The 12,551-nt window shown below is 41.9% G+C and overlaps 1 non-coding gene across 1 annotated transcript; it reads right to left on the bottom strand.

Annotated features, from left to right (window-relative positions):
* Positions 1–11,101: 11,101 nt before the first annotated feature.
* Trnaa-cgc (transfer RNA alanine (anticodon CGC)) lies at positions 11,102–11,174 on the bottom strand. The gene has a single exon. It is a non-coding gene; the product is annotated as a tRNA-Ala (tRNA).
* Positions 11,175–12,551: the final 1,377 nt, after the last annotated feature.

Raw genomic sequence — 12,551 nt, 5'->3', positions numbered from 1 at the left:
GGAAGTGAGCAACTGCAATGAAGGGTATTCAGCAATTCTGAAGACCATGACAACGATGGACGTCACCCTGGGACTCTATTCGACGCAGTTCGCCAAGCATTCGGACTACCACCGGATCCAAGCGGACGGAAACCGCTTGTCACCGGCCGCACGCGTGGCTCCGGAGCAGCGCAGGATGGCCCAGATCGAGCAGAACGCCCTCTATGAGGAAGAGGAAGGACTAGTTTATGGACGCGGAATAGAAGATTGAATGTAAGTTGCATAATATTGCATTTATATGTAGTCAAAACTTCAAACGCGTTTTTCTCGAAATGTCTTTTTCTTAATGGCGCGTTATGGTAACTTCAAATCTACAGAACCGATTGCCATGATTCTTTGTTTCCGAAGAAGATAACTAAATTGCCTAAGAGTTGTACCACTTTTATTCCGATCCATCAACTCTAAATATTTTTACATGGCCGACGACGTCGAAAAATCGAAGGAAAAACCCACCATTTTTTTTCAAATGGCCGCCATTTAGTTTCATATGCTCCAAATAACTTAAGCGAGGTACAACTCCTAAATAATCTTATATACTTCGCTAACGTCAACCCAATTTTGATTTCAGACGAGCAGGCTGACCTGTGACAAACCTCGCGTGGAGGTCTACATCGAAATTTTGTTTAGTTCCTACGGCACTTCCGCCGTTGCTCTTCGACATTTCCGCTCGAAAAAAATCCCAGTTTGTAGAGGAAATATCAATAAACATTTTGATCAAATTTGACGTTTATATCTATAACGCATCCCGAGAAGAAAATTCTCAAAGAACATGCTTATTTCACGCCTAAGATAGCAAATCTCCCGTTAGAGCTGTCGCGGCCAGGAGGCGCTATCGAACTGACAGCCGGCTGGGCGGGTATCTTCGACAGCGGCTGGAGAAAACGACGTGACGTTGCGGCTGACAGTATCCATGTCCCGCTGCAAAAAGTTGCATTGTTGGTCACTGGGGGGTTCTGTGGAACTGAGTGTCGGGTGTGGCCATGAAGATTGCTCGTTGTAAATGCTACACTCGTGCGACGCTCGGAGCCCGAACTGGCAGGAGGTCCGTGTCCACTGAGGTGCCGGGTTGGGTGCTGTCTGCCAGTTTGAAGAACCGGGGGCAGGGACGTCTTTTGAATAGCATCCACTGGATCCTGATTCTTACCAAACTCGTCCTGCACCCACTTGACGGTATACCTTGGTCGAGCGGTTCTCAACTTACACTTCGATCTGCAGGAAATTATCGTGAGCATTCGATTATCGTGTGCGTAATTATATTGTGTCTCGCAGTCCTAATTATCCAACGAATACTTTAAACGATATCACTCAAGTCACGTTGCTGTGAATGTGTGTGACTGAACTAGTGGTGCTCGAGCTGTCTGACTAAGTTTGGTTAGACATGTAATTAAGAAATGTCATTTATTTGGAATTAGGTGCTTCATCCACAACTTTCACGTTTTGTAAGTGTATTTACGCTGAGTACCTGCGTTATAAATGCAAATTGTTAATTACTGGTTCCTATGTTACTGGATAGCTTGATTTATCCGTTGTTTATATTGTGGGTCCAGCTAAAGAGGCATGTGTACGATAAATGTCTTTACTGAGTGTGTCTATCTCCCTAGTCGCGATTACCATCCACACTCAAGTGAAGATAGAGAAATTGCTCGGCTCCGCAACTCCCACTTGTATCTTACTTTGAATATAATGTTGTCAGTTTATTCTGCTTGCTTGGAACCAGTGGCCTTTCCTGCAATTATTCTCAAGCAGTCACGTGACAGGGGAAGGCTGATGTTAATGACCAGTTAGCTGTTTTCAATATGCCCTTTGTTGGTTGTTGTTTTTGGGGAAGGAGACCAGACAGCGTGGTCATCGGTCTCATCGGATTAGGGAAGGATGGAGAAGGAAGTCGGCCGTGCCCTTTTAGAGGAACCATCCCGGCATTTGCCTGGAGTGAGTTAGGGAAATCACGGAAAACCTAAATCAGGATGGCCGGACGCGGGATTGAACCGTCGTCCTCCCGAATGCGAGTCCAGTGTCCAATATGCCCTTGAAACTTATAATGTGGAATATGCAGGTTAACTTTACAGACTTATGATCTGATTAGACCTCTGTGCGAAGCATCTATCAAACTTTTTTAACTTAAAGTTGTTCTCAAGATATAATTATTTTCAATTACATTGTCATTTCTGAAAACTATGTAATATCTATCAACAGCTGTGTTGTCGAAAATTAATATGATTAGTTTGGGAGTAGCTGCTCAGATTGCCTTGCATCATTTTATGTGTTTTAATAAATTAGTTTGTGTCTTGAATAAATACCTTAATAAATTTGTGTCCCAGTACCTCTCCATTCAACACCAGCTGTGTACAACATTGCACACAGCTAAGGGTTCCTGCGGTAAACACTGCGCTCATGCTGCTCGCAGACCAAAGCACTCCTACTTCCTACCGTTCTACGAGTACTGTCGCTGGAAGAACTACCCGCGCATGTGCAACTCTACATCCCTTACCTCCCACCCGTTCCTCGGTGGCAACGACCGAAGACCCACCTACTCATCAAGAGCAAATATCTCTTATTCGCCACAAGCTTAAGCGAAAAATCGCAACCTATAGCACACAACTCATAAGCCCAAGAATCACATCGCTTAGTTATTGTGATTGAATGGTCTGGAACTTAATTTGCTTTTTACGATCACAGAATGCATGGGCAAAGTTGAATTACTGAACCGTAGGCATTGGCGCCCATAGGATTTGCTTGGTTGGAAACTCGCCATGTCTTTGCTATTGTGCAACACGTAAGTGATATGCAAGCTAGGTTGTCGGATCAGAATGTTTTGCAAATTACACGGAATTCGGTTTTTATTCAGTCTGTATAAGGTGTGTAACGGAATCTTATAATGGCATTGATACAAATCCTGCGTGGTGGTACTAGTAGCCTCTAATGCCATGTCTTCAGTGACTTAACTGATCAAAGTTGCTCCCAGAAATGATGGTAGGACAGGATACTACTGAGTATGATGGTTTAATAGATAAATGCCGGTCTAAAAAACGCAGTTACATTTATTTTCCTTAAATGGAACACCAAACTGATCATGAATTTGTGCTTTGAATAATCATGTATATGAATACAGGGTGTTTATAAATGAATATCGGGGTTTTAATGCTTTATAATATTTATTATATTAAATTTACAGTTATAAATGATATGTCAAGTGAAAGAGCAACTCAAACAGTTTTACCAAGCACCTTATAAATGTTCAGTGTGAGCACCATTTGTCACACGGCACACATCAAGTCCATGGCCGAGTTCTTCCGAAATGTTGATAAGTGTGTCTTGAGTGATTGTAGCAACAGCGGCTTCAATCCGGTTTCTTAATTCAGGGAGGTCTGCTGCTAGCGGAGGCAGGAACACATGACCCTTGATGAAGCCCCAAAGAAAAAAATCGCATGGCGTTAGGTCGGGTGAACGTGGAGGCCATGCAAAGCAAGCACAGTCACTGGGCCCCTTGCTGCCTCTCCAGCGCTTGGGTACAGTGAAGTTCAACCACTCGCGTACTTCGTTGTGCCAGTGAGGTGGCGCACCATATTGCTGAAAAATTTAAAGTCTCTGGCTCATCTTCTTCCAACTGAGGGAAGAGCCATTTCTCTAGTGAATCATGGTAAGAAGTGCCAGTTACAGAAGGTTAACCAAAAGACAAAGGACCATAAACTTTCCGCCGAAATACGGCACAAAAAGCAGTCACTTTAAGGGAATCTCGTAGCATCTGTACCGTCTCGTGAGGATTTTCTGCGCCCCAGATGCGCACATTGTGAGTGTTAACATGTCCACTAAGATGAAAGGTTGATTCATCATTGAAGACAACATGATCCAGAAAATCTGCATCGTCATGAAACAACATTTCGTTTGTGAAGTTGGCACATAATCGATGGGCTGCCGACTTCAGAGCCTGTAATAACTGTAAATGGTGAGGACGTAGTTGTACACGTTTTCTTAAAACTTCTCTGACAGTTGACCCAGGAAACTGTGATTCACGACTAGCCTTCCGGACTGATATCTTTGGGCTGTGAGTGAACGACTCTCTCACTCGCTCAACTGTCTCTTCAGTAACTCCTGGTCGTCCTGTGCTCTTCCCTTTACAAAGGCAGCCAGTTTCTTCAAATTCATGATACCATCTATGAATGTTATTATCACTTGGAGGATCACAACCGAACTTCAGCCGGAACGCACGTTGCACAGTAACTACAGATTCGGTCGTTGCGAATTGCAAAACACAAAACGCTTTCTGTTCACTAGTCGCCATCTTCGCCACAATCGCTGTCTAGCGGGTTGCGGCGGAAACATTGCGCGCTGCACATGCGCACTGGTGCCAAACATAACTGTTTAAGTTGCTCTTTCATTTGACATTTCATTTGTAAGTGTAAGTTTAATGTAATAATTATTATAATGCGTTAAAACCCCGATATTCACTTACAAACACCTTGTATAAAGCAAATATGTAAATAGTCTTCATCTGATAGAGGTGTGATCAAGAATCTAAGGCAAACGACTGCATGCAATCAGTGTGCTTCTGGACTTTGAGGACGCGGAGCAAAGAGAACAGGTGTGTAATAGCGATAAGCTATTCAGCATCTGATGCATTACCGCGTTGTCACCTAAGGAGAGCAAGTAGCTCCTCAGAGGCAACCGCTGAGAAATCTCAGTTCGAATTCTAGGCGGCTGAAAAAATCAATTGAAACCCTCAGGGCATGGGCTAGGCATGTTACCGACAGTACAGTACAAGGCGGAGAGCTGATGACACCAGCTACTCGTGCTCGCCTCCGCCGCGCGGATATGGGCTTTGTCTTGGTGACCGATCGAAGCGCTACCACGAGCATACAGTTTGTCAGGGTGACCAGACAAGTGAGACTGCGAATGAAATTACTCGGCAGCAAGGGCGGCAAAGTACGCGACCGCTTCCAACAGCGGCCAGGAACCACATCGAATACTCTTCCGCCCACTCGCCAGAGAGCGACTGTTGCACTGTACCAGATCTCGGCGCATCGTGGCCGATTAACAAAGCTTCCACCAATTATGGCCTTAAAACACGTTCACCTTGATGCCACTACCATAAAAACCTATGCGCCAATACAATTCCCGAAGGTGACAGAAAATATGAGCTGACGTAGCAGTCGAACAGCCTGTCACAGCCTCCGCCCGGACTTTGCGAGGGAAGCTTTCCGGCGACGCGCACTATGATAGCTGGAGGGTAAGTGTGGCGCCGTTCTGTCGGCTATCTAGTGCAGCTAAGAGAGACCTTTTTGGAGAAACGCCCCGAACAATAACACAGCCGTGGCACCGAGCGCAATGACAGGAGTGCGTCTTCTTTCGCCGATTCTGCGGAGAACCTCCTCATTCCCTGCTTTGTTGGTCCACCCCATTTCAATCGTCTTCTGTAACACCAGATCTGAACACTTCGATTCTCTTCCATTCCTGTTAGCCTACAGTCCATCACTCACTACCGTACAAAACTGTACTCCAAACGCACATTCTCCGAATATTCAATGTAAGGCCAACGTTTCATACTAGTAACTTCTTTTAGCCAGAAATACCTGGCTTTGTGTATCCTCATTGTTTCGTCCGTCATGGATATTTTGCTTCCAAGGTAGTAGAACTTTTCAAATTCGTCTACTTCGTGATCTCCAAGTTTTATGTTAAGTTTCGTACTATTTGCATTTCGGCTACTTCTCATAACCATCTCCTTCCATCAGTTTACTCCCAGTCTGTATTCTGTACTCATCAGACCGATTATTCCCTTTAAGCGATTCTGTAATTCTTCTTCACTTAAGCTAAGGACAAAACGTCATCAGTGATTCTTATCACTGGTACTCCATCACACTGAACTTTAATCGCGCTGTTGAATTTTTCTTTTGCTTCTGTCATTGCTTCTTCGGTATACAGATTGAAGAATGAAGCAAAAAGACTGCAATCCTACTTATACCCTTCCTAACACGAGCAATTTGTTCTTAGTTATCCAGTCTTATTGATTCTTCTTCTTTCTTGTACGTGCTGTACGTGACCCCTGCCCCGTTTCCCTTTCACTTGCTCCCATTTTTCTCAGGCTTTGTAACTTCCTGTACTGTTTTACGTTGTCGAACGCTTCTTCCATATCGACACGTCCCATAACATGTGGCCGCGCGGGGTTCCCGCGCGGACAAAGGCATCCTGTCACGGATCACGCGGCTCCACCCGTCGGAGGTTCGAGTCTTCCCTTGGGCATGGGTGTGTGTGTTGTCCTCAGCGTAAGTTAGTTTAAGTTAGATTAAATAGAGTGTAAGCTTAGGGACCTATGACCTCAGCAGTTTCGTCCATAGCGCCTTAACACAAATTTTCAAATTTATAATATGCCTTGATTTTTCTTGCATTGCTTCCATTATCAATCGAAACGTCAGTTATGCCTCCCTGGAGTCTTAACCTTTCCTAAATCTAACTTATCATAACTTATCTGTTTTATTGTTCTTTATATTATTCTTGCCAGCAACTTGAAAGCATCAGCTGATAATATGATCGCGCGGAAGTTCCCACGGTTACCTGCCCTTGCTATTCTTGGAACTGAGCGGATCGCTTTTCTCTAAAAATCTTCTCTTATGTTGCCAGTTTCCGCACACCGACTTCAATTGTCGATTGGTTACCACTTCCCCCAGTGATTTCGGAAATTCAACTAGATTGTTAGAAAATGGCTGTGAGCACTATGCGACTTAACGTCTGAGGTCAACAGTCACCTAGAACTTAGAACTAATTAAATCTAACTAACCTAAGGACAGCACACACATCCATGCCCGAGGCAGGATTCGAACCCGCGACCGTAGCGGTCGTTCAGCTCCAGACTGTAGCGCTTAAAACCGCACGGCCACTCCGGCCGGCTACTAGATTGTTATCTAGCCGTTATCCGTGATTTAAAGTTAAGCCTTCCTGAGTTCTTTTAAATTCTGCTTCTAATAATGAACCCCTTGCTTCATATCGCCGTATCCTCTGCGTTTAACTGTAGAATTTCCGTTCACTTCTTATTGTTACTACCTCTGCTTTTAATTTCACAGAAGGCTGAGTCAGACCTCAAGACGATCTTTGTTTTATCGATTTATTCACATCTTTCTAGCAGCCATTTAGCCTTGACTGTCCTGAACTTCTTAGTTATTTCATTCTGAATGGATTAATGTTGCTGTGTTCCTGCCTTTCCCTCAACATTTTAGTCCTCCCTTCTGCCACCAACCGTTCGAACATTTCTTCTGTTACCCACGGTTTGCTCCGTGTTACCTTTTCAAATGACCTGCCTACTGTGATATTCCTTACCCAAGTATCCAAGCAGTAACTTCAGATTATTTTTCAGTACCTCAATATTCCACTTCGTTCAACACTGATGCAATCGTACGAGTCCTTTAAAGTTCAGTCGATTCGTCATCATTTCTAATGTGTGATCCGAGTATTTATAGGCTTCCGGAAACTCCTTATAATGCAATGCCTGGTATTGGAATCTCAGTGTGACTAATATCTAATCCAGATGGAATCTTCAATCTTCGCGTGTTTTGAGGCCCTGTCTAAGTTTACCTTCTCCTATTGTGATTCTAGAACAGGGTATTCGCTATTAGTAACTGATTCGTTGCCGAACTCAATTAATCTTTCTCCTCCATCAGTCCTATTAGTAAGTCTGTATTCTCCATTACCGTTTCTTCTACTCCTTCCCCTACAACCGCATCTCCAGTCCCTCGTGATTACTAGATTTCGTCTCTCTTAACATACTGAATTACTCGTTCAAAAACTTCATATACTATCTCTGTATCTTCATATTCCGATTGCGACGTCGGTATGTATATCCGAACTATTGTTGTCGGGGTTGGATTCCTGTCGAATTTGATGAGAACAGCGCATTCACTGAATTTTTCATTGTAATTGTTTCTCTGCCCACCTTACTATTCACAACGAATCCTACTTCCGTTACAACATATGTTGATGCTCTATCTTGATCATGCGTTACTATTTTTCTTTTCAGATTTCCTACCACGGTCAAATTTAGTCAACCCACAAGCCGACTCCCAGGATATTACCCGTTATTGGTTGTTTATTCTTTTTCTCATGGTCACCTCCACTTCTTCAGTTCCCTCCCGAAGCTCCGCTATTTTTCACCAATGAAGAGATCATCATGAAACCTTTTTCAGTTACTGGCCTCGTGTCATGTGAATACACATTACTTGTCCATAATGTAGCGGTTTCCATTGTCTTCGGCGTCCTCATTTCATAGATCATTGTTGTTTCTTTCGGCTTTTAGGGGCAGTTTCCCACCCCAAAGGCAAGAGAGTGTCCTCAAAATCTGTCCTGCCCTTCAGTCTCTTTGCGAAGGGCATTGGCAAATCGAGAGTAACTTCTTATGCTGGAAGTTTTCGGCAGCCATTGCTGACGATTTTCGTTCCAAATCTAAGCAGGGGCCAGTTTCTAAGCAGAAACCGACGACATTTCGATTACTAGTCAAAGACTCTATCCCTACACCACATATACCGTGCGTAAAACCTGAATGGTGAGTTTTAAACAGCTTGAAGAGCTGTTACTTCCTGTTCATGATGGACAACAGCCAAAAGATAGCAACCGACTGCTCGCTTCTTCTAGGAAGTCAGAGCGTCTACAGTATCTTCTGTCCATTGATATATGAATCGTTTCTGCTCTTTTCTGGTGAGTATTTAAATTTTCAAATTTTATATTTTTCAGTTCTAACACAGAAAAAGATTAAAATTTTTCGAGGTTGACAAAATTAATAAATCAGCAACTACAGACTGCTATAAATAAAGCAATGTATTAACTATGAGTCAACGATTATGAAGAACAATTTAGAATGTGTAACATAATACACTGCAAACAAATAACTGTACAAGATGTAAAAGTTATTCTAGGTTACTGTGGCATCTTCAAAAATTGTAGTACGCCCCGTTTAAGGGCTATAATTATTCCACGCATGTTACGACAGTACCATAGTGCGTTGCTAAACGAGGTAAAGATAATGGTAAACCAACCATCGTTAGGTAGATGATGTTTTGAACGTCGTGTGCATTTTAGAGTGGGAAAAGAAGCATCAAGAGAAGCAGTCGCTTTGAATTCAAATGTAGCTCAACGTCTTGTCTAACTAAATTGACTTAGGTATCATGTGGTATCTTAAAACCACTTTGGATTATTAATTTGGTGATTAATTCGACATTTTCACATTTCACTTCATTTTTCTTTTTTTGTTTTCACGTCTCCGCCTGTCATATCGCGTAAGTACCTTTCTTTCCCATATTTCTGTGACACCGAAATATTTTCTACTAAGATTGCCAATGTTTAGAACAAGCATTACTGCAATGTTTTGAAGAGTTTCAATTTTTTTATTTTATGTTAAAGTGAAGTAGGATGGCTAATGTTTCACAACAAGCATTCCTGTAATAATTTGAAAAGATTATGGACAATATTTTATAATTACGCAGCAAGGTGATAACTTCATTAACTTGTATACAGAAAGAGTAAATGGTAGTACTTAAAAAGGAAGCATATCTTTCTAAGCAATTATAAAATAGTAGCACGGGCCATCTATTCCAATTAAGTGGCTGAGTTGGCCTATACAGTACGGTAGAGGTGGTTACAAGGTGTAAGACGTATTAACAGAAGTATTCAGCTAAATCTGGAAACTCGTAATAGAAAATACGCTTTTTGTCCAGTTCCTTCTTGTTTTCACGTGCGGTTTCGTCGCATCACTGGCACGTCTTTATAAAGGAAGAGCAGTTTTCATGATACCAGCTCTTTAAAGAAATCACTTTCCTCTTGCTACTAAATCACTGTATCCTCACCCTCTTCGTCTGAACTTGGCGAAGTGAAAAGATTATCTTTTGAGCACTCCATTCAATCTTTCTTCGAAATGTTTTCTCCCAGTTATATTTTTAAAATGTGAATGTTTTATTGGGTGATTAACAGAATAACAAATGTCCTCCTCTCTTTTTCCTGCAGAAGAGATAAATTTATATTAAGGTTGGCTGCAGTCAAAACTTGAACAGGGGTACACGTTATTGACACCACCGTTGCCCACCACGCTTTGACAAATGCCTTGCAACGTGACGGTGTCATAGTTGACGCACAGTAGGGAGGGAAAATTCTCCATGGGATGCTACGGAGTCTGCGTCATTATCGTTCATTTCTTGTGGGAGAGTTCATCATCGCCCCTATTTTCGTATTTAATCGTTGTCAATAATGTCAGGATTCCAATGAAATAGCCGGACAAAGCGTTTCCAACGGTGTATAAATGTCCCATTCTTTGTTTAAAGGACTCATCAAACTGCAGTCGCCTTAACTGTCTTTTCAGTGACTAGTTGATACAATACGGCAATACCTTGAAGCCCACATCAGTGCTTCCTAAAGTGTTGATTAACATTAAATAAACTCGACTGATATATCTTTTTCAATTGAAACACAGCAATCACTGCAGTTCTGCAGACATTGTGTCTAGCATTAACTCTTGCTCAGTGTCCTTTAATCCATTCTAAGAACTTCACGGAGATGAAAAACAGTGTATCAAGCTCGTACCAAGATTGTATAGAATGCGGAGGCAGGTACAGCAAAGTAACATTATTTACTTCGACAGTTTCTAAAGGTCAACATAAGAGTGAGATGCATGTTTGTTAAGAATTGTGAGAGGTGCCATTTACAGACGAATCAATTCTGACATCTTCTACTGCAGGTCTCTAACATTACTCAGTATACTTCCCAGGGTTAGCGTTTTTCCTTTAGAATATGTTGGCATTTTGCTGCAGTATCGTATAGTCACAAGCAATCAGTTAAGGAATACTTTCATAAGATTCCCCATTAATTTGTCAGAGTTAGTGGCCATCCGTTCTTACTGGTGAAAAAGTACCTGTTTAGAAATAGGTTAGGTTAGTGGTGTTTAACGTCCCGTCTACAACGAGGTCATTACAGACGGAGCGCGAGCTCGGGTTAGGGAAGGATGGGGAAGGAAATCGGCCGTGCCCTTTCAAAGGAACCATCCCGGCATTTGCCTGAAACGATTTAGGGAAATCACGGAAAACCTATATCAGGATGGCTGGAGACGGGATTGAACCGTCGTCCTCCCGAATGCGAGTCCAGTGTGCTAACCACTGCACCACCTCGCTCGGTTAAATATAATAGGAATCGAGAGGTTAGACTGCAGTTATCTATTTTAAGAGAATCACCAACCTCTTTCAGTCCAAACGCACAGAAAATGTCTGCTGGTTATGATGTTTATTAACAGATGAATAGCAGTTTTAGTCTTTTATTTAGTGTACAAATGTCACTTCACCTCAGAACGAAATACAATTCTTGCAGTCGTCGGATCAATTCTGAGATCTGATTGAAATGCAGTGCCTTCTAGACGAATCTTAATGAGGATACAGAATGTCTCTAACGCCTTACCCATTATCCACAATCCCTGTGCTTAGCCCCTAGTTCACATGTGTTCTAAGTGTTCCTTTCCTTCGTCAAGGAAGACTTTCTCCCCCCTTTCTCCTCCTCCTAGTATTTTTATACCTGTTATGAAATGTTGTTTCGTCTCCTACACCAATAGGTTCACTTACAATGTGCGGAGCATTCCTGATAACCACCAGCATTTCTCTTCACATAATGGTAAACGGAAGTTCTCTTAGGTGACATTCCACATCTAAACGCCCAACGCTACGTAAATGCAGCACAGTCGTCGTTTACTTCTCTACTTTATCAATATCTTTGTTGCTAATATGGTTTGCCATTTTGCATTCTTTTAAGGGAATTTGATGCAGTGCATTTTGTCTTTCCAGTTAGAATAAGATCAGAATAAGATACACAGGACAGTACATTACATACTTGTTTCATAGGTCATGAGTACGATATTTCATAACGATGTGGAACATGTCAGTTAAACGTAAGTTTTCTTCAGATAATTTTTTTTATAGTTATCATTTTATATCTGAACATTCATCTGTTGAGTAGAAAGAGTTCTCATTCAGATTTTATTTTAATTTTTTTAAAATGCGGATTGGATATCTGCTATTTGGTAAATGACAAATGATGTCTGTAGTGGCATAATTCACCCCTTTCTGTGCCAACGTAAGATTTAACCCATAAAAGAGAAGATCATTCTTACTTCTACTGTCGTAGCTATGCTACTGGCTACTATTTTTGGATTGGGATGGATTATTAATAACAAATTCTTAAGGGAATATATTATTGCGTAGGTACTGTGAATATGCCGAGTTCCTTAAGTAAATGTCTACAAGGTAATCTTGGGTAGGCTCCAGCTATTATTCTGATTACACACTTTTGTGCAATGAATACTTTTTACATTCATGATGAATTGCCGCAAAATAAGGTACCATAGGAAAGGACTGAATGAAAATAGGCATAGTAGGCTAATTTATTGATATGTTTAGCAACAAAATTTTGCTACAACCCTAATAGCAAAAGTAACTTAGCCCAACTGTTCCAATAGATTGTCAATGAGTTTCTTCCAATTCAATTTATCTTCAAGGCACACA

The sequence above is a fragment of the Schistocerca serialis genome, chromosome 8 (assembly GCF_023864345.2).
Source record: "Schistocerca serialis cubense isolate TAMUIC-IGC-003099 chromosome 8, iqSchSeri2.2, whole genome shotgun sequence".
NCBI classification, from domain to species: domain Eukaryota; kingdom Metazoa; phylum Arthropoda; class Insecta; order Orthoptera; family Acrididae; genus Schistocerca; species Schistocerca serialis.
Note: the sequence above shows the minus strand (reverse complement) of the source record. Positions and strands in the feature narration are given on the sequence as shown.